The sequence below is a fragment of the Oratosquilla oratoria genome, chromosome 10 (assembly GCF_046742065.1).
Source record: "Oratosquilla oratoria isolate Oo_2021 chromosome 10, ASM4674206v1, whole genome shotgun sequence".
Classification (NCBI taxonomy): Eukaryota; Metazoa; Arthropoda; class Malacostraca; order Stomatopoda; family Squillidae; genus Oratosquilla; species Oratosquilla oratoria.
Window position 1 is genome coordinate 64,830,102 of NC_134786.1, and position 22,500 is coordinate 64,852,601.

Here is a 22,500-nt window from a genome sequence, read left to right on the forward strand (position 1 = left end):
ATAAATGATAGCAAGTGTACATAATTTATAACGTATACATTTTTCACTATTGTTTGGTTTCCACATCACATTGTTCTAACTCTGAATTATTTGGACATTATTTTGGCATTTCATCTTTACTTACAATTGCCGCTAAAATATGAAGATAAAACGAATAAGATGTCTACATACACACGCAGACACACATACACACACACACACACACACACACACACAACGCACACATGCACAACACACACACACACATACATATATATATATATATATATATATATATATGTGTGTGTGTGTGTGTGTGTGTGTACAGCACTGAATGGGTCCCACTGAACAGATATATTTTTATGGACCACTCTACACTCTAATTGTAGGCCATTAGCATCGAGAGACTCGTGGAGGCCTACATGCAGAAATTGAAACGTGGTACAGCGAAGGACTCGAACCTGTGCTAGCACCTGACAAGTTTTAATAACTTAACCGATTGCGTCATGCAGGGAGATAATATATATATATACATATATATATATATATATATATAATTGTGTGTATTTATATATGTGTGTACTTAACGTTCATTTATGCTTATAAGGTCATTTATATTATATATATATATATATATATATATATATATGTGTGTGTATATTTGTACATTTGTATGTATATGCATATAATGTATATTATACATGTATTCGTATACATGTTTATATGTGTATGTACGTGTATAGAAACGTGTGCATGTACGCGTATGTAAGTATATACGTGTATGTATTTATATTTATGAATGTGTTAAAGTTTGTGTGTACATGTGTATCTATGTGAGCATATGCGTCGACGTGTGTGTTTATATATCTTGTGTGTCTTCTTTTTGAAAGGGTATCGTATTTTTGTGGTCTTACAATTGGCTGAAATGCGATCAAGCGTGCATTACTTCGTCTTCTTGTTTTTTCCTAACAAGAGCTGCTTTTGAAAATCACAAGAGGAGTGGGGGAGACGAAAGGAGGTGCGATAGAAAATAATAAGCGCTTCAAAGGGAAGGGGGAAGATAAAAGGAGAAAAATAACAAAAAATGTAAAATAAAAAGAAAGAGGAAAAATGAATGCAAATGTCGAAAATGATTATTTCTAACATCGAATCTTTGCCTTTCGGATCGTGGGAATTCTACGCTGACGCGCTCGTTAGGGATCCTGGTGAGGACAGCATTGCTGAGGCTGACGTCATGCTGACGTGACGTTCTCACGTAACACTCTCACCATGATGTCGGACCTTGGGACCACTTCCGTCACAGCACTGACCGCAGAACCGTCTAGGGCTAGTTCTTGGCTTAACAACTTGGATCAGTGCTCAAAATGCGGTCTGTCTTCTATTGTGAAAGATAATAAAATCTGTGTCATCGTAATATGTATGTATGTATGTATGTGTGGGTATGGTAAGTTTATGTATACGTGTACATGCATAGGGATACACGTCTATAGATATCTTCACGTATATGCATGTATGTATATATATGTATGTGCAGTATGTATGTATGTGTGCGTATGGGTGTGTAAGTTTATGTACACGTGTACATGCATAGGGATACACGTCTATAGATATCTTCACGGATATGCATGTATACATTTGTATATGGATATTAATAGAAGAATGTACGTTTGCCCTGGTTTTCTGTTTTAATTTTATTCGTATTTTGTTTTATTATTATTAATATTACATTATTATTATTATTAATATTACTATTATTATTATTATTATTTTCTTTTATATTCTCATTCATTCTTCGAAAATTTTGAATAAACTACACTGTATTGACTTATTTTGGAATGTTTCTACTCGAAATAAACCCACTTGCTATCTTGATTTTTTATCTTTATCATTTAAAATTTTCGCATATTATTTCTGATATTTTGGGTTCATTTGATAATGCACACTAGTTTGGTTACATAGATTTCTTGTGTGGGCTCGAAACTACGATTGCATTTTCTAGGCAAGATGTTTAGGGCTATGTCAATAGTTTTATTCTTGTCATACCTTGGGTTGGCTAGCTTACAAGGAAAAGAAACTTTTTTGGTGTGTGTGTGTGTATATATATATATATATGTACATATATATATATATAATATATATATATATATATATAATTTATATATAATATATATATATATATATACATATATATATATAATATATATATATATATTAATAGTATGTATGGACAGATTTTCTCTTATGTATACCTCATTGAAAGTGATGGCTAGTTGTGCATTTGTTATTTTCTTAAGATTATTTTCCATATACCTTAATATGGACTTGTTCTCCTCCGGAAGGTTCATGATTTAACCGTAGGTAGTTGTTGCTAGATCGCGATTTCGGGCGCAAGACATCTCTTAAGTAGTTTGGGATATTCTTTATGGTTAAGGTACATGTTCCGATGAATGTGATGATATTTCATTTTTTATGTTTGTGTTCATACCTCTTCATCACTGGGGGAGGTTACAAGGATAACTGGGAGAGGTTACCGGGTAAACTGGGGGAGTTGCCGAGTAATGGGTTGTCGTATGCTTGAAAGAGCCTTCCGCTTCGGGTTGTGACGAAATGTCGCTTGCTTGGTTTTGTGGCGAATTGTTGTATATATCAAAGAGATGAGCCCAAACATAAACATGCAAGCAGAGAACCTGAAGGCCCTCCCAAGCACGCGACAAACCGCCACAAACACAAGTATGGGACAAAACGCCAAACATCAGTATTGGACAAAAAGCCACAAAACGAAGCATGTGACATATCATCACAACCCGAAGCAGGTTACTCTCCCAAGCATACGACAGCCCGGCAGTACCCGGGAACCTCTCCCTTTTAACCAATAATCTCTCCCCGTTTTCTGGTAACCTTCCCCAATGAAGAGCAGGTATGAACATAAACATATAAAATGATATCATCATATTTTTCGTCGAAACGTGTACCCTAACCATAGAGAAAGCTACTGAAGAAGGGTCTTGTACCCGAAATCATGATCTAGCAATAATGACTACCTACGATGAAGCCATAAACTTCCTTTCAAGGGAGAATAAGTCCATAGGAAGACAAATAGAAAACACTCTTTAAGAAAATAACAAATGTACAACTACCCATCACTTTTAATAAGGTATATATATATATATATATATATATATATATATATATATATATATATATATATATAATGTGTGTGTGTGTCCGTAACTATTCAAATAGAAAAGGTGAATGAGAGGACTAAATGGTAGTTGTTTACTGGAAATAAGAATAAATGACTTGCTAAAAGGAGGGATAGACAAAATCTATGTAGAAACTGAATAAGTAAAAGAGGACGGTGAATGCTCGAAATGTGTGTGGAGACAACTAGGAACGGAAAAATGCTTTAAAAAATGGGTTATACGCGTATATACGAATATAAATTTGACGGCAGGCTTTTAGAAGGAAATACAGAACGAGGGGGGTTGTGGGCAAAAATATTCTATTATTCAATAGAGAAAGTGGAAATAAAGTTGGAGAAATCTAGAAATTGGTGGAGTACAGTTTAGAAAAGCGTAATAAAAATACAAAATGGAAAATGGCAGTGAAAAGTTGTGAAAGAAGAATCAAAGAAAAGCGAGAGAAAGTCTTTTTGAAAGCAAATTGAATGCTATGAAACATATCAAAAATTGAATAGCAAATAGCAGAACTAAAGAACAGGGTTTTGAAAAATGGGGAAGAGCTTCCAGTGCAAGGGAATTGGGACGAAGGAAAATGAAAAGGTAAATGAACAAAGGAAAAGGTAATCAAGGTCGAAAAATTATGTATATTATAGAATAGTAACAATAATAGATATACAAGGAAAACGAGGCTATAAAATTGCTAATGCGTGAAAAAAAAAAATAATACGATACTACAGACCATCGACATTTTCATAAGGCTCCCTTCCGCTTTATATGATTGGAGAAATTTTTTGAATTAATTAAAAATTCTCTCTTTGATACTTTTCCCTTTGTGTGGTGGTCGTCGTCTCTCCTGAGTGAACCCAACCAGATGAAATTTTATTTAGTGGGTTTGGAGTTAACCTAATCCCAATGTTAACCTGTGATAGAATTAACTGATTCTTGGAATCTTCAGGGACCTCAGGCATCAGGTGAGGGAATGAGACAGCTGGCTGCGGGAAACTGGCCACAGCTCAACTGGCCGTGGCTACTGGCCACAACATGGATTTTTTTCTAATCGATAAAATTGATCAAAATTATTAGAATTTCTTTATGAAGTACTTTCATTGGAGTTAAGTTATAGAATATATGCAAAAATCTATGGACAGTTATGTTGCTAGTAAAATTATTATTGGTAAAAAATTATTTAGGTATTTTTATTGATTAGAAAACAAAATGCAACTGTATAAAGGTTAGGTTAGGTTTTGTTTCCCGCGGCCAGTTGGGTTGCGGTCAGTTGGGCTGCGTCCAGTTGTCCTCAGACCCACCAGGTGAAGTGGCCACAGCTGTTAGAAAAACGCGGCTAAAATAACCGTAGAGTTTTAATCACAGTAACTTTTGTAGGTTGTCCCGAAAGTCATTGAGGGGTTTCAACTCTTAAGAACTGCCTTATTGTTACAAATACATTTATGAAAGTTCAGTAAAATATAAAAGAATGCCTCATGAACTGTACTGTTTGCCTTGCCTTAATAAACAGTTGCCCTTCCTGCTGTATCCACCTATTGGGACTAAGGTCAGTTAATGACGAAATCGTCACAAACTGCGACCCCTGAGTGACTTGTAGGACACCTATATTATAAAGTCAGGCATTGTGTTACCGTAGACTTTATTCATCGAGCTGACATTTGCTGCTATTGAGTTGAATATGAGAGACTTCCATAAGAAAGACTAAAGGAAGGAAGAAAGGGGGATTGAGGAGAGGAAGAGTATGAAGATTCTAGAGAAGGAGGAAAGGATTGAAGAGAAAATACCATGACATGAAATGTGGATACAAGGCGGTGTGCAAGGGTCATGACCTATGGAAAGAGAAAGATAGAAAGAGAGTTCGTGAGTAGTCAGTTGAGTCTTCGGGTGAGTCCCTCGGGGGGATCTTAATGTATAAGTCCGGCCGCTGCTTGCTGACGATATGGCATCGGTTGGCGATGTGGACAAGCTGCCACGTTAAAGGGGCACAGGCGAAATATTAGACCACAAGTAGAGCTACCTGTGAGCAGAGGTATATGAGACTGTGCCTGTGTATGTATGTGTGTGTACGTGTGTGTGTGCGTGTGTGTGTTTACAGCTACTTTATGTCAACTGGTCTTTTATGTGACTTTATTTTTTTAATGGTTAGGTTATGTAAAACGTGTCTTTTTTCTAATGGTTACTTTATGTAAAATGCGTCTTTTGTGTGATTTTTTTTTCTGCTTCTTTTCTTTTTCTTTTGTAGAGTTCTGATGTTGATTGCCTACCGGTTATCACTCCATCGCTGGAACCTCGCCTTTGATTGCCTATCAGAGAGTTTCCAGACCATCAAATCGCGCTACTGATTGCCAGTTCAACGTGGCGTCGCGTCGTTTGAAAAATTGAAGCATCTGATTACTAAGCTTCGTTTATGTGGTGTTCTTTCAGCACTAATAGCGGCCTCTCCCCTAGCTCCTGTTTCGATGACGCTGACATTTTCTGTTTTCTCTTTCTTTGTTGAATGCCAATGCGGTACTTTGATACAGCCTCTTTCGTCGTCTTTGCCTGGTTCAACTTTGTCTAGTTTGGTTATCCGTTTTAACCCATTTCTGCTTCGGGGACTTCTTAGGCTTAACTAACTCGTTCAGTGTGTCTACTTAGACTTTTTAGATAGTTAAAAGCAAACACGTTCTTTGGGTCTCTGTCCTCAGGACTTCCAAGTGATTTAATTCGACACATGAACAGATGGTCTTGAGTTCTATTCCCTGGACCAGCTCCGGGCGATGTCGTATAGGTTACTGATGGCCTTCGCCAGGTGGGGAGGCGACCAAACATAGGAAAAAAAAAAGCTGCTCACCGCAATTGTCAAGAGTTTTCCCTGCCTGGGGTTTCTCACTTCCCACGAAGACTCCAACCCCCTCATCCCTCCATTACCCATCCTCTCATCCGAGTTGACTCCCCTCCCCCCCAATCCCTTCAACTGGATGAAATGAACCACAGAGCTGAAAGGGCTGATAGATATATGATTGAAATCCACCCAGTCTTCGACTGATTGCTGTTTGTGCAATGATTGATCTCTCCTCTGCATATTGACACAACAAATGTAGTTGAATGAACTTCAACTCTTAAATGGATTAAATCTAAGTTCTTTTACTGCGGATGCGGCTCTTAACGATGTTGATGTCAATGGGAATGATGGGGGAAATTCGCTAGTGACAACGACATTAATATGATCATTTTTATAGCTGCCGCATGCAGGATTCGAACCCACTGCTTTCGGTCACCGTAAGATTTCTTTCACAGCCTTTAACCACTCGACCAGAGACTTGGTAAAGGCTCTGTGAAGGCAATCTTACGGGTGGCCGAAAGCAGTGGGTTCGAATCCTGCATGCGACTGTCATAAAAATGATCAGATTAATGGGTAATGTTAAACACTTGTTGTTAATGTTAAATGATTATGTGTAGCTACGTTTCGGAGCATAAGGGAGTACAATTAGGGAAGAACTCCCGCCAAATTACCAAGTTCCTCCCCTTCGTAATAATCATGATTTTGACTATAAAAGTTTTTAAATCATGATGGTGATTCTGTTTAACGTCGTGTAATCCCACTATCAGGAGTCTAGGACGATGCCCCACACAGAGGACTTTGTAGCTTGGGATTTAATAAACCATGCCATTGGTCCAACTCGCTGGCGGCGAGGTTCGAGCTGCCGTCACCTCGACCTCCGCCACAATTAGTGACGCTCTAACCTGCTTGGCCAGCAAGCATCTAGGTTCTTAAATGAAATGAAAAATATAAATGTTACAGAGATGTTTATCGCTATATTGCAGTATAGGTCTAGTAGCTGGTGACATATCGTTACACCACAAATTTTCTTAAGAGGGGAAACATATTGTGAAGAATTGAGTCTGTTGTTCGATATGACGATGGAAAATGATGTGTCAGTTTCTGAAACAAACTGAATATCGTTCTTTGGAAAAAGAATACGACCTTTTGGTGTCTGACGGATAGGTATTGTTCTTGGGTGACGGTTATGACGTCACGGGGGATGCAGGAGTAGAGCCAAGCGCTAAGCAAAATGACTCGTATGTACATACACAAGCGAACTAAAGACACACACAGACACACGCACATACACACGCACACATGCACACATACACACACACGCACACATGCACATGTACACACGTGCATGCACAAACATACACATGTACACACGTGCATGCACAAACATACACATGTACACACACATGTACACACACACACACTCAAACATACACAAATATATGCGTAAGCGTATCTTTGCATACCCGTATATAGACGAACACGTGTCATTGTATAAGAACAAAATATATACAGTGCACTTTGTGTAAATTTCATGAACAAAGGCTACGTACAGGACATTACCCATCCATATTAAAGATGTCTGAAGCTGCTAGCACTAAGGATGGATAAGAAAGTGTCAATGTGTAATTGGCAGTTCAAGATGACAGCGCTCCATTTGCGGGTGTTCACTGTAGTATTTAGAGTATTTTGGTCCGTGAATCGACAAAAACTCTGATTTAATTGAGAAATCGGCTCAGGATATAAGATGGTCTTCATTGAATGAGATTATTTTGAGTCTAAAGATGACTCCTCAGATGGACTTCGTTGGTCTAAAGAGAATTGTGTGAATGACGTCATATCGTCGATCTTTCGGTGGTATTCTTAAAAAAATTATTTCTTTATATGAATCTTTCCCTATATAAATCTTATATAGATCCTTGGAAGGGAAAGATTTTTTTTAACATCACCGTAAGAATCTTACGGTGGTATTCTTAAAAGATATATTTTTCCTTATATAAATCTTGTATGAATCTTTGGAAGGGATTTTTTCAAGAATACCACCGTTTGGACTCTGGCTCTTCGACATTCGCGTCGGTCTTTGGCAATGTGAAAGAATCTTTCATAACCTTTTAGCCATCCAAGGGTTGTCTTAGAGATGGATGGAATTCAGTGGCTGCATAAAGAAAGGACGAAAGGAATGGTGTCATATATATGGTGGCCATCGTGAAAGATCCACTGGTCTGAATGGAATAGTCTGGCTGCGATCGAAACAGAACGAAAAAAAGGACATCAGGTACGAAAGGAATTACCGTGTGAGCATACGGTAACTGAGTTCATTTCCTTAACGGGGTTTAAGACAGTTGTTTGGGTTTAACGACGTGTTGACATGGAGGTCGACAAGTGTGTGAGTTTTTGTTCCAAATGTGGGATGTAAGAGAAAGCTACCACTTGTCTTGTTTGCACAGGAATGATTCCACAGTTTCTGTAGATTTAAGGGAACTTAAGTTGGTTTATAGCTGTCATCCACACACTTGTAAATCAACATTTGACGGGGGAGTAAAGTTCGCGGTTGCAGATTGTAACAAATATCCCGAGTTTGAGTTACTGATTGTGAAGTTTTCTTTTCCTTTCTTACACCCAAACGTTACCTAAAGGGTCGGGTACATCTAGAATCTAAATGAAATAGCTTGACGACATTAGCCAGAATAAAAAGAGGAAGCCAGTTTTTGCAGTTATGAAGAATCTTTGAGAATTTGATACTTTATCATCCAGAGGTTTAGCTAGAAACTGAATGAAATATTCTGACGTTACCTACAACAAAGTGTACAAAGCAGTGATGGAATATTATTTTCTTGGTATGTTTTTTCTACCCTTTTTGAACTTTGAGGTGACCAAAACTGAATTAAATCGTCTGGTATTAGAATAAAATCACTGGAGGAAGTAAAGACATTTTTAACTTAGCAGAGAATTGTTATAAAATCATGCTTGCGTAAAAAAAAAAAAATTAGTAGTATACATATTTAATAGAACTAACCATGGTTATCTGCTTGTGGTGGTCCTAGCTCGTCTTAATTTCATCACAACGCTTCCACCTGGATGTGCAACCTTGAGGGGCTGTCATTCGATCTCTAGGCCGGACCCAAGGTGTACAATCACGAGCAAAATTTTTTACCCACACTACACTTCTCACAACGTCAATATGTATATATATATATATATATAATTTTTTTTTTTTTTTTTTTTAGTACATGATATGTTTTCCTATGTAGTATCTACCTTACACCTGGTTAATTTTCTTGAATAAAGAAAACTGTAAGACACAAAAACTGAATTTCCTATTTTGAAAAACTTTGGGCGGATCGTAACATTTGCCCGTGACCTGTCGACTGTTCTAAATACATGCTATCTTACAATAATTGATGGTAATAGCGGCTATTTTCCCTTTCCTGAAACCCTGGGATATAGAAATAGGCCCAAAACTCGGAGAGATCTATGTGATGGTCTGAGGAGCGTGGCCGGCAACTGTGGGGCCACGGGTTTTCCACTTGGTGAAATTTGAGGCAACAATTGCATGAGCGATGTCAGTGTCACGGTTGTTTCTTCCATTTAACACAGAGTACCTGGAGGGAGATCCAGGATTTGGGCCTGGTGACGTTGTACAAGACAGATACTGGAATTAGACTATTTTGTTCGATGCTGGATGCCTTGGCTTTTTTTCTACCACGTGACAGTTTCGGATGGGATGGCGTTCCTAAGAACTATTGTTCCCGGGCAACTGCACTGCCTGATGCATTATTTCGACACAACTTACGTGTCTGGAGGATATCGCAGTATCCAGGTGCCTGCAGCACGTCCAGGTGATGTGTTACCACCGCGTCGTATGCACCTCTCACACCTCCACCCCCACCCTTTTTTCCACTCGAACTGTGGAACGTTCACCATATAACCTCGTCTGGTGAGAATCGTACGAACAGTCATGTACTTAACAAGCTTGATGTGATTGTACTCCAGCTTTCCAAAGCAATTTTATGTAACGATTTTTTGAAACTAGAGAGCTTAGTTTCATTGACAAAAGGGAGTAGATTCAGTGTTTAGATCTAATCTTGAAAAAGAGTACCGTTTAAGTATTTAGTTGATAGATATTAGTTTCAGAATTTTATTAGGTTCTTAGACTTATCTAACATATAAAGACAGATTCCGTCAGTCAGAAAGAAGGACACGACAACTGCGAGTAGCGTTCGTTTGATATTGGTCGCTCTCTCTCTTCCTCTCTTCCTCTCCTCTATTCTATCTGTCTCTATTCCTCTCTTCCTCTTCCTCTATCTCCCTCCTCCTCTTCCTCTCGCTTCCTTTCTTCCTTTCGTTCTCTCTTCTTCTCTCTTTCTCTCTTCCTCTGCCTCTCTCTCTCTCTCTCTCTCTCTCTCTCTCTCTCTCTCTCTCTGGACACATTTCATACATTCATCAACCCTTTTTTTTACCTAATTTAATTGTCTTCCTATTTTCACTTGTGTGTTTTTTCGTATATTTACTTTATTTCAATTTAGTTTGTACATGTTTTTAAATCTTTCTAGTTGTCGTTCTCTGTTTTGCCCCGTTTTTTTTTCTGAACTAGTTTGTACATCTTGTTAGTCTTTGATCTCCGTTGTAACCCTTCTACTTCTCACTCACTCGACAAGAAAAAAAAAATCCACGCTAGTCTTAATTCTCCACATTGTTTTCTCGTGTATTCACTCCCCTGTCTCTCCCGCTTTCAGTACCCTCGATTCTTGTTCTCTCAGTCTTGCTAGTTTCTCTCCTTTCTCTCCAACCCTGCATCTCAGTTTTGTATCAGTTTCTCTTTTTTGTGCCGTTTTTCTCTCTCTCGCTCTTTTTTTTTTTTTTTTTTTGACGTGCACCAATTCTAACTCCTTTCTCCCCAACCCCATCTCCGCTTTTGAACATTTTCTCTCTTTTTGTTGCCAAATTTCTCTTTTCCTCCTGTTTGCCCTACACTACGGCTCTTTTCTCTTTTGTCCTTATTCTTTATCCCCGTCGCTCCCCTCGTTTTCATTCTGCTCTCTATTTTTGTCCACTCCATGTTCTCTTTATCTTCTTCCTTTCCCCATTACTCTTATTCAGCTGTTCCCTCTCGTATATATATTTTTTTCATTATATTTCTTCTATCCTCTCTCTCTCTCTCTCTCTCTCTCTCTCTCTCTCTCTCTCTCTCTCTCTCTCTCTCTCTCTCTCTCTCTCTCCCGCTCTCTCTCTCTCTCTCTCTCTCTCTCTCTCTCTCTCTCTCTCTCTCTCTCTCCCGCTCTCTCTCTCTCTCTCTCTCTCTCTCTCTCTCTCTCTCTCTCTGATTTTTTTATTTGCATGTCTCTCTTCTTTATTTCTTATTTGATTTTGACTCTCCCCCCTATACTCATCGCTTTTGGTTTTTTCTTTTCAATCTCTCCAAGTCTTCCCTTAACGTGATTCACGTTTCTCTTGTTTTTGTTGTAACTTTGCCTTTCGTACCAAAGAGACCAGTCCCTGTTTCATTTTCAGATACTTTTTTGTCTTCCATTTCCCCCTTTCTCTCTTCATCTTCTTCATCTTCCTCTGCTGCTGTTGCTTCTTCTTCTTCTTCCTCTTCTACTTTTCCTTCTTCTTCCTCCTCTTCTTTTTCATGTTCCTCTTCTATTTTTCCCTCATCTACTTCTCTCTCTTCTTCTTTTTGTTTTTGTTTTTCCCCTTTGTCCTCTTCATCTTCTTCGTCCTTTTCTTCCTCTTCTTCCTCTTCTTCATCTTTCTCTATTTCTTCTTCTTCTTCTTCTTTTTTTTCCATTTTCTCCCTCTTCTATTTTTGCCTCGTGTACTTCTCTCTCTTCTTCTTTTTTCTTCTTTTACCTCTTTGTCCTCTTCTTTTTTTTTCCTCTTCTTCTCCTCTCTTGACCCCTTCCTTCTTTATCAGTATTTCTTCTTCCATTCGTGACCTGATCTTTCTTCTTAGGCTGTCTTCGACTTACGTCTCTTCCCCAATCTTCCTCCATCACTACCACTCCTGTCTCTCAGCATCCTTCCTCTAAAATTCTCCTCCCTTCTTCTTACCCTCCACTGTCCTCCTCTCCCTTCCCCTTCACTTCCCTCCACTCATCTCCCCTCCCCTCCCCCCTTTCCTCAATCCCTCACTCTCTCCCTACCTCTTTCCCTCTCTCCTTTCCCTCACTCCTCTCCGTCACTCTTTTCTTTTCATCCTTATTTCCCTCTCACTTTCTGTCCCTTGTTCCTCTCCCTCTTCTCCCTCACTCAACTCTCTCTTCTTCCTCAATCCTCTCTCTCTCCCGCACTCCTCTCCTTCCTCTCCCTCATTCCACTCCCTCCTCTCCCTCACTCCTCTCCCCATCTCCCTCACTCCTCTCCCCCATCTCCCTCACTCCTCTCCCCCATCTCCCTCACTCTCCCTCACTCCTTTCCCTCACTCCTCTCCCTCACTCCTTTCCCTCACTCCTCTCCCTCACTCCTCTCCCTCACTCCTCTCCCTCACTCCTTTCCCTCACTACTCTCCTCTTCCTCCTTTCTTTCCCTCCCTCATCTCCCTCCATTTTCTCCCTCCTCTCCGTCCTTCCTCTCTCTTCTTCCTTTTCTTCCGTTCTCTCCCTCCCTCCTCTCCCACCATTTTTCCCTTCTCCTCTCCCTCCCTTTCTCCCTTCCTCCTCTCCCTCCCTTCTCTCCCTCTCTTCTCTCCCTCACTCCTTTCCCTCCCTCCTCTCCCTCCCTATTCTCCTTCACTCCTCTTCCTCCCTCCTCTCCCTTCCTCCTTACTTCCTTGTTATCAACCACCCTCCCTATCAGTCCTTTCTTGCTGTCTCTTCTCTCTTCCGATCTGACTAGATCATTCTCATTTTACATATCTCATCTCCTTCCATATCACTCCTCTTACAACTTGTCATTTCCCCCTTACCGTCGTGTTTCGTATCCACAAGCTTGTTATTCTACTCTACTTTGTTTTTCTTACTTTTCCTGTATTTAATATCAATAACATTATATTACTGTGAATAGGTCACTGATGCTGAAGAACTGTACAAGTCTCCATTCCTAATAAACGATATTTTTTCCTAATGTACTTTGTGCTAAAACGAACTTGATGAGTTTTCTACTAACGTGAACATCATGCAGTCCGCTAATTTCGAAATATCTTCAGGTCAATTTCTTTTTGGCGTTGGCTGAAGGCGCCTTTTTTTTTTTTTTTTGTGGGGGGGGGGTAGTGATGACATGCCTTGCTCCGGATGGTCTGATGTGATTTTGATGAGGACCTCACGGCTGCCATCGTCTTAGAACCATCATGCATGCATGGCCCTTGCATTACAAAAAAAAAAAAAAAAAAAAAAAAAAGTCCTATTAGATTACAGAAGTGCCTCGTGCGCTGAGTACAAGGAAAATGTGGAAGTACAAATGTTAACAGAGCGTTAAGACTCAAAGGAGCTGTGTATGTTTAGATTTATGTTTGTATATTTTCCATAATGGCGCTTCTGTTTTGTCTGCTTTGAGAATATATTGAGCTAAAAGCCTGAGTAGGGGTTACAGTTGTAAGAAAAAAAAAAAAAAAAATCCTAGTTTGCATCTTGTGATTTTTAATCATTAGCTCATGAGTTTTTATTTATTCATCATATTTATCTATGGATTTACTTATTTAATCATCTTTTTATTTTTATTTTTATTTCTTTTTTAGCGTTTTAGAAGAATCTCGTAGAAGTACAATGGTGACAAGAAACTCCTTGAGACTTTCTGGAAAGAAAAAATGAAACTCAGAGTCGGTTGCTCGTCCTTGATTTCAAATTTCGGAAGAAACGACGATCAGTACTTGCTTGTCTTGGTCCTAGAGACCTCCTCCTCCTCCCCTCCTCCCCTCCTCTTCCTCCCCTCCTCTTTTTCCTTTCCTCCTCCTCCCCTCCTCTCCTCTCCTACTCCCCTCCTCCTCTCCTCTCCCCCTCCCCTCCTCACCTCCTCCCCTCCTCACCTCCTCTTCCTCCTCACCTCTTCTTCCTCTCCTCCTCTTCCTCCCCTCCTCTTCCTCCCCTCCTCCTCTTCCTCCCCTCCTCCTCCTCTCATCTTCCTCCCTTCCTCCTCCCCTCCTCCTCCCCTCCTCGTCATCTTCCTTCTCATCCTTCTCCTCGTCCTCTTCCCTCTCCTTCTGCATCCTCTTCGCCTTTCTTCTCCCTCGTCCTTCCCCTACTCCTTCTCCCCTTATTCCTTCTCCATTCTCCTCTTCCCTCCCCTGTCTCCTCCTTCTCCTCCTCTTCCCTCCCCCGTCTCCTTCTCCTCCTCTTTCTTCTCCACGTTCTCCCTCCTCCTCACCCTTCTTCTCCTCCCTCCTCCTCCTTCCCTCTCCTCCATCTCCCTCCTCCTCCCCCTCCCCTCCCTTCTCCATCTTCCTCCTCCTCCTCCCCCTCCTCCATACATTTAGGTCGTCATCTCGAGCCATTGACACTGTAGGTCACTCTGTCACTGCTCATCCCACACTCCTTGTTGGTCTTAATCATCCACACATTGTGAGTCTGAGACAATCACTGCGAGTTCGCAAGTGAACGTAGCTCAGATAGAAAGAACATAAGAATGGAAGAGACTGCAAGAGATCATAAGGCCTACAGTAGGGAGTTCCATGTCCATTACCTCCTGTCATCCCTATCCATTAAGTTATATCGTCTCTTAAAGCAAACGATAGTTTCAGTGCTCACCACATAGTTATTAAGTCTCTTCCATTCGTTAGGCACTCTTTTTGGTAAACCAGTGTTTGATTATTTTCCTTCCAAAACCTAAAATTGTCCAATTGAAATCCATTACTACCAGTCCTGCCAGGACCGGGTCAAAGCTAAGCACACTTGTATTACAGAAACGAGCATTTGGCATCAACAGTTGCCCTGACCTTCGACTCGGAAGCTCTTGAGTTGCGTCATTATATTCTTGTTATGGTCCGCAGTTTACCAGCGCTTCTATCTTTCTGGGCAATCTCGCACTTCTGTCATGGGTTATAGAGTCTGTGTGTAATACAGTTACAAGTCTTTCTTTATTCCAAAGCTTTATGTATTTCTCACGTCAGTTCTCTTATAATGTTCTCCTTCGTAGCCTTCTCCTTATTTCTCACATTTTCTCTTAATCTGTTTTTGTTCTATCTGGAAAAATAAGAATATAGTAAATAAATGCAAAAATATCGTGCATCGTGATTCTTTGAATTCTCAACCAGATATATAATGTATGTTTGTATATGTTTATCTAATTCAGTATTTATGATTTTGAAAGATGAAAAATGTTGTCAGTTTTTGTGTTTCATATTTCTGTCGTAGCCCTTTTTTCGGTTTTTGTTTATAATGTTGACGTTCCACATATATATATATATATATAATATAATATATATTTGTCAGCTGTTCGGAAAGGCAAAGAATAAGTTTTTGGCAGTTGTTAGCATCGGACACAAAAGATGTTTATTACAAGCATCAATAACATCTTGTTCACAATGAATCGTGTCTCAAAGAAAACGGTGAAAGTTTGGTAATCTTTGTCTCATTCTCGTATATGTATTAAATGATAGCGTATTAATTTGAACATTTTTCTTCCTTACTCCCCGCAGTGTTTCGGTGTTTATGAGCGACAGGAAATCGTGAGTTTTGTGACCAGAATTGTCCAGTTTTCATGTGTTCATCCGTCCCATCTCTTCTGTTCACGTGATCAACAGCAAGAGGGATTAAGTGGGAGAAAGTGTCATTCAAGTACCACTAACAAAGGACACTGAAAAGCTCTTGATCACTAAAGAGAAACTCGGCCGGGAATGGATACGCAGGGCCCTGTAGGGACGCCAGGAAAGACGAGGATCGTGTCTAACGCCTTGTCTAAATGTACATAAACCTCGTGCTAGTGGGAGTTATAGCGTGAGTTTGTGTGTTTGTGTGTTTGTGCGTGGTCAAGGCTAACCAAAGTTGAAGAAAAAGAGCTGTGACGAGCTCAAGCCGTGAAGGACAAAGGAGTAAGTCCCCTTAGAGGCGTTGGAAAAAGGCTGCAGCCAACAAAGGAACGGCGATTCTACAAGGTAAGAGAGTTTTGTTGAATATTATTGCTTTGTGAATTTAGCTGTAAGTCTCTCCACTGATTTTACGTGCAAGAAAGGAGGACCAGGTCTAGTTTACCTTAGGGAGGTGAGCTGAACAATAACAGCAATAACGACAATAATAACAATGACAACAGCAGCAACAATAATAACAACATCATCAACAACAACAATATGGCTAATGTGATTTGTTATCATTTAGCTTTCATCCCACGCCAGCCATCACAGATCCACAATTACCATAAAATCCACCGCTACCACTATCCATCAGCAATAAACAACAAAATATCATCTCTGGTAACCACGCAAAGAGTACAGGAAGAGTATGTAAACGTCCAGTCCTTGAATTAAGAAACGTAAGTGATGGAATTTGGAAGAATTGTGTGAATGGAAGACCGGTGTAAAATGGAATGTGGATCCACGTCAAATTAGACCCAGGGTCCATTTTCCGTTAGGTTAGGTATTTTGATATACAATACTTATTAATCAATGTTGATGTGTTATCTGTTTATAAACGGAAAAATGTTTTGAGTGGAGGATCCTTCTCATATAGGGGGGTCCATTTTCAGCTGCGGAAAATGGACATCGGGGTCCATTTTCTATCTCATACCGGCCAGGAAGGGTTTTCTTGGTCGTAGTTCATCTGGGATGGTGTCTTAAATCGTGATCAGCTCTTGAAGAAAAAAACTCCGAGAATGGTCTTCTTTTTGGTGAAGGGAGATTGCGAAATGAAGATGAAGATGGGTCTGATGACAAACGCACTCTTTATCAACGGGTTTGCTTTTATAATAGACGGAATTTCTGTGAGATTTAATGTATGAAGTACATGATAGTACAATGGATTAAAATGTAGTTAATGCAGTAAAATACAACACACATGCATGTGCACACTTTTGAACAAAATGCGCGCACGCACACACACACACACACACACACACACACACACACACACACGCACGCACGCACACGCCTCCCAGACGTCGATTCGACCATCAGACTATTACGTCAGGAGATCTTACCAGAAACTAAAAGAAATTCAACTCAACGTGTATTCGAGAAGACAATATCATTGTAAGGTAATTCACTACAGGAGAAATGGCGTGGCTTGTTCCTCGAAAACTTGAATTTAATCGGAGATGAATAAGCTGGAGCCACCCTGAAGTACGCAAAAGGTTTAACCTTAATTAAGGAAGAGTACTTGTTACGCAGTCTCATCATGAGGTTATGTAGGCGAACACATTTTTATCTTGACATTATAGACCCTCTTCGTCGACTTGGGGACTTTCTGCAAGAAATTTCTGAAGTATTTAATACCATCTGAGTAAAAAAAAAAAAAGGGGGGGATTAGGGGAGGGACTTCTGTCTCGATCGAAAAATTGGGGTGGCTTTTATTGAGGGAGTGATTAGAATTTCAGGGAGTAACAAAAGAAATGAGACCTGAAAAAAGAGAGAATAGGAAAGAACGAGGGAGTGATTAGGATTGCAGGAAACGGTAACAGGAGAAGAGAGAGAGAGAAAAAAAAAGAGTGGAGAATAAAAAAAAAGAGAGGGGAGAAGATGGTGGTGAGTCGGAGAAAATCTGCGGACGGGACATTTTTTCCCCCCTTCGCTCTACTATTAAAGCTTAGCCGGACCTGGACGGGGTCCACTTGTGAAGGATTGATTAATTGGACCAAGAGAGGGGGGGGGGAAGTTAGGAGCCGTGGGAGGTTGTCTGGAGTGGGAGCGTGGATAAGGGGTACTGTTATTGATTCGTGGTCACAGAAAGAAGACTCGGTTTTCTTAGGGACAGGACTTCTGGAGGCGTCACACTAGGCATTTCTAGCTAGCATGCTACTTGTTTTTGCTATTTTGTTTGAGTAGAAACGACTTCGGTGATTTTTTTTTTTTTTTCTCCAAATTTCCAAATGTCAAATTACTCTTGCGTCATATAGTGAAAAGCTGAATGACAAGCTTAGATAAGTTAAACCTAGAATACGAAGATTAGACACATTGTTGAAATGTTATTATTCAAGTCTAGAATAATGTAACCTAAGTCGTTTCTACTCAAACGAAGTAGCAATAGCAAGTAGCATGCTAACCTAGCGTGCCGTCACCATTAAGCTAGCTGAAAGGTTCTGGACACCATCTTTTAAAGCACCGTAGACATGAGAAACAAAGCGTACTAAGATAGACAAACTGCCCATTGACGATAGATGCAACAGACAATGCCATGTACGCTCGTACACTCTGTATACAGACCCACAATTACTAATCCACATACATTAAATACACACAAAGACAACAGTTCTCGTACATTTTCCCTCCCTATCTCTTACGGACGTTTGGGCCAGCATTCTCATCCTTTCCCAGTGTCCAATCCCCCCCACCCTCCTCCTCCTCCTCCTCCTCTTCCTTCCCCCCCCTTTTCTCTCCCCGTTCCCTCCTTTCCCCTTATTTAATCTCAAACATTTGTATCTCAACTTGTACTTGAAAAAGCTGTAATAAGCGAAACGTCGTACAAATAAAGGCTCCGTCCTCATATGGTGTTTATCTCGTCAATCTTGTCGGCAAACTGCCACTTTTAAGCAAATCGTTCTATATACATGGATCTTCACAATTATAAATGTATTTCTTGTGTCATGTCCTTTCCTCGCTTCTGTCACACCATTTACCTCTTCCGACTCCAACACTCCTCTTCACTCCCGCGAGATAATCTTTCTCCTATTTCCGTTTCTCTTCTCCTTAACTCGGGCCAGTTAACCTTCTTCCTTCTCGTTATTTTCGTCTTTGGTCCGTTACGCTTCCCTCTTTTCTGCTCTTGTGCACCCCCGCCCCCCCCTCAGACTCTCTCTCCCGTTTTCGTTCTCTTTCTCTCGACCCTCATTCCATCCTCGTTTTCTTTCCATCAACTCCCGTTCTTTCCGTTCTTCGGTCATGTCTCTACATCACATTTGCGCGTCATTTACTTTCCCCTTTCCTTTCGCACGTTCGATTACTTTCGGATTCACGTTCACCTCTCTTGCGTTGATGGTCTTGTATTCGTGGTTCCCATCTTTCTTGTGGTGGTTTTCTCCCTCGTTACTCTCTCCCTCTTTTGTCTTTTCCATGTTCACACCTTCGCTTGTTGAAACCTTCCTGCCGACCTAACATTCCGATTCCGATAAATAATCGTCCGATTCCGGTACCTGCAATGCTTATGATTCATGTGCTTATTTCCAGCCCCTGCATTTGGATTGGAAAACGTACTTTATAAACAAAGTACATTTGTTAACCGTTCATCGGAATCGGAAGTTTAGACCAGTATCGGAACTCGTATCGGAATCGGAAGTTTAGAGCAGTAATCGGGACTTGTATCGGAATCGTTAAAAATGTGGGTTATCATCCCATCACTGTTTCCCTCTATCATCCCCTTCGCTCTTTCCCATAGTCCCTCTCTCACGCTCTTCCCTCTCTAATTATTCTAACCTTCTCTCAAAGTTTCTTTGTCTTCTCGTACTCAAAGCTCTCTCACTCTCTCACGAGCCGTTCACGCTCCTCTCACGCACGTAACCCCATCTCATGCTACTTCAAACCCACCAGTGTGCTTTTCTTCTTTCGCTCCACTTTTTCCCTCTCACGCCTTTATTCCACTGACATCCCGCTCTCTTCTCTCACAAAGGCCAAAATATTGACCTGAGTTGACCTCCGCTGCCGGGTCGGTTTTGAAGCCCACAGGAAACTTCGGGGTCGCTATCGGGTACCAGGGAAGATAGTGAGGGGAGGGGGTTAGGGAGACGGGGAGGGGGGGGTGCAGGGTTACTGTGTGGTGGTTGCTGGTAGTGGGGGGGGGGAGGAGAGAGAAAGAGTACAGGCCAGGAAGAATGGGGGAAGATAAAATTAAAGAATAAAGGTGGAAATGCGTAGAAGGCGCTTGGGGGAGGAAAGGAAGGGAGGAGGAGTGCAGAAGGAAAGGAAGAAATAGAAGAGGGGCGGGGATGGGAAGGTCAGGTAAGAGTGAAAACAAACAGGTAATTGAAGGTGAAGAACCCAAGGGGGTAGGAACTTGAAGTAATGAACACGAATGTATGTATTTACCTATTACCTAGTTGTATCTTACTGGAAGGGGAGCTATGCTCGTGGTGTATATATGTTTGCGAGTATGAATATATGTATATATGTGTGTGTGTATATATATACACTGTATATATATATATATAACGGTGTGTACGTGTTTTAATGTACATGCTCGACATTCGATCGTCGTCTCGCAGTGGGCCTCATGGACGTGAATTAATGGAGCATTAGTTGACAGAAGATCGTAACAGGAGTGATGAGAAGAGTTAGATACCGGATAAGAGATAGGGAATGTTGAGGGTGTATAGTGTGAGGATAATAATAACACAACGGTGTCAAGATAAGGCAGATAGTTTTTTTTTTTTTTTTTTTTTTTTTTTTTTACTTTAGCAAAGAGTTGTTGGTATGGTTCCCATGTGGAGCAGATCAGAAACACATTTGGATGAAGATCATCAGAAATGGTTTTCCCCGGGCCACACTGCTTCCCCGAAATAAAGGCAGGTAAGGAGAATGAACTTCACGGAAAACGGGGCGAGGGTGCCATTGAGGTGAGAGACGCGGCGGTAAAGCTTGGCCCTCTTGATGCTGATGGCGGTCACACAAGTGGTGGTGGTGGTGGAGGTGGTGGTGATTATGTTGGTGGAGGTGGTGGTGATTATGTTGGTGGAGGTGGTGGTGATTATGTTGGTGGAGATGGTGATGATTATGTTGGTAATGGTAGTGATTATGTTAGTAGTGAAGGTGGTGGTGGTGGTAATTATGTTGGTAGTGGTGATGGTGGTAATTATGTTAGTAGTGGTGATTATGTTAGTAGTGGTGGTGATAGTGGTGATTATGGTTAAAGTGGTGGTGGTGATTATGTTGGTAGTGGTGGTGTTTATTTTGGTGGTGATAGTGGTGGTGATAATGATGGAAATGTTGGTACTTATGGTGGTAGTGGTGGTGGTGATGTTGGTAGTGGTGTGGGTTGTGGCGATGTTCGTATCCCACCGCTGATTACCAGAAAATGTGGAAACGTTGGATCCACACTTTGGTTGGAGGCGATGTAAGCAGCGGAGCAAATATTGGAGGCGATGTGAGTAGCGGAGTATGTAAAGGCCGGTTAGTTCTACGGATTTACTCTAGTAAATCGTAGCCAGTTATCTTGTCCATAGCCAGCGGAGATCTGCGCCAAGAAGCAAGGCAGTTGACCTCGAAGGTTGAGACGGTTGCCACTACATCAGTTTTTTGTCATATAGAAATATTTACAATGTGACAGAAATAGGTATTTACATGGTTGAGTGATACTCAGTAAGAAATGAAAAATATTTACAATTATGATACATAGAAAGACATGGCATATTTTAATAATACAGTACATGTTGAAAAAAATAAAATATAAAATTAATTCCTTCTGTGGACGTACGCTTCTCAACGGTTGTATCGGGATCACACCAGGTGTCCTAAGGGTCAAGGGTGCGGCTGCTGCAATATACATGACGTATGCTTGATATCTATCTTCTTGTAGTGTGACGTCCTGTGACGTGTAGTTGTGACGTTCTGTTACGTGTAATATATCTTCTTCCAACAGTGGTGGTGGTAGTGATTATGTTGGTAGTAGTGATTATGTTAGAAGTGGTGGTTATGGTGGTAGTATTGGAAATGGTGATGGTAGTGATTATGTTGGTAGTGGTGATTATGTTAGAAATGGTGGTTATGTTGGTAGTAGTGGAAATGGTGGTGGTGATTATGGTGGAAGTGGTGGTGGGGATTGTGATGGAAGTGGAGGTGGTGGTGATGGAAATGGTGGTGGTGGTGGTGGTTATGATGGAAGTGGTGTTGGTGATAATATTGGTAGTGGTGGTGATTATGTTGGTAGTAGTGGTGATGATGGTGATTGTTGATAGTGGTAGTAATTATGATAGAAATTGTGTGGCGTGATGTTGGTAGTGGTGGTGATGGTGGTGATTATGTTGGTAGTGTTGGTGGAGATTATGGTTGAAGTGGTGGATCATATGGTGGAATTGGTGGTGGTGATTATGTTGGTAGTGGTGTTGGTGATTATGTTGGTATTGTTGGTGTCGATTATGATGGAAGTGATTGTGGTATGATATTGGTAGTGGTGGTGATGATTGGTAGCAATTATCTTGGTAGTGATGGTGGTGATTATGGCGAAAGTGGTGGTGGTGATTATGGTGGAAGTGGTGGTGATCCACACCTTGGTAATGGTGTTGGTGATTATGTTGGTATTGTTGGTAGTGATTATAATGGAAGTGGTGGTTGTGGTGGCGATGGTGGTGATTATGTTGGTAGTGGTGGTGGTGATTATGGTGGAAGTGATGGTGATTATATTGGTAATGTTTGTGGTGTTGATTATGGTGGTGGTGGAGATTATAATGCTGATTATGGTGGTGATAGAAGAGGTGGTGGCGTTGGTGGTGATTGTGGTGATA

At 40.8% G+C, this 22,500-nt stretch overlaps 2 protein-coding genes across 2 annotated transcripts in view; one reads left to right on the forward strand and one right to left on the reverse strand.

Moving 5' to 3' along the window:
- Positions 1 to 22,500, reverse strand: part of LOC143029285 (uncharacterized) — a 262,282-nt gene that overhangs the window by 73,234 nt on the left and 166,548 nt on the right. The window lies entirely within an intron of this gene.
- Positions 1 to 22,500, forward strand: part of LOC143029284 (glycine receptor subunit alpha-4-like) — a 1,034,091-nt gene that overhangs the window by 14,687 nt on the left and 996,904 nt on the right. Inside the window, exon 2 of the mRNA XM_076192019.1 lies at positions 15,560 to 16,015. The gene's annotated coding sequence lies outside the window, so the exon portion shown is untranslated. The remainder of the gene's footprint in view (positions 1 to 15,559; positions 16,016 to 22,500) is intronic.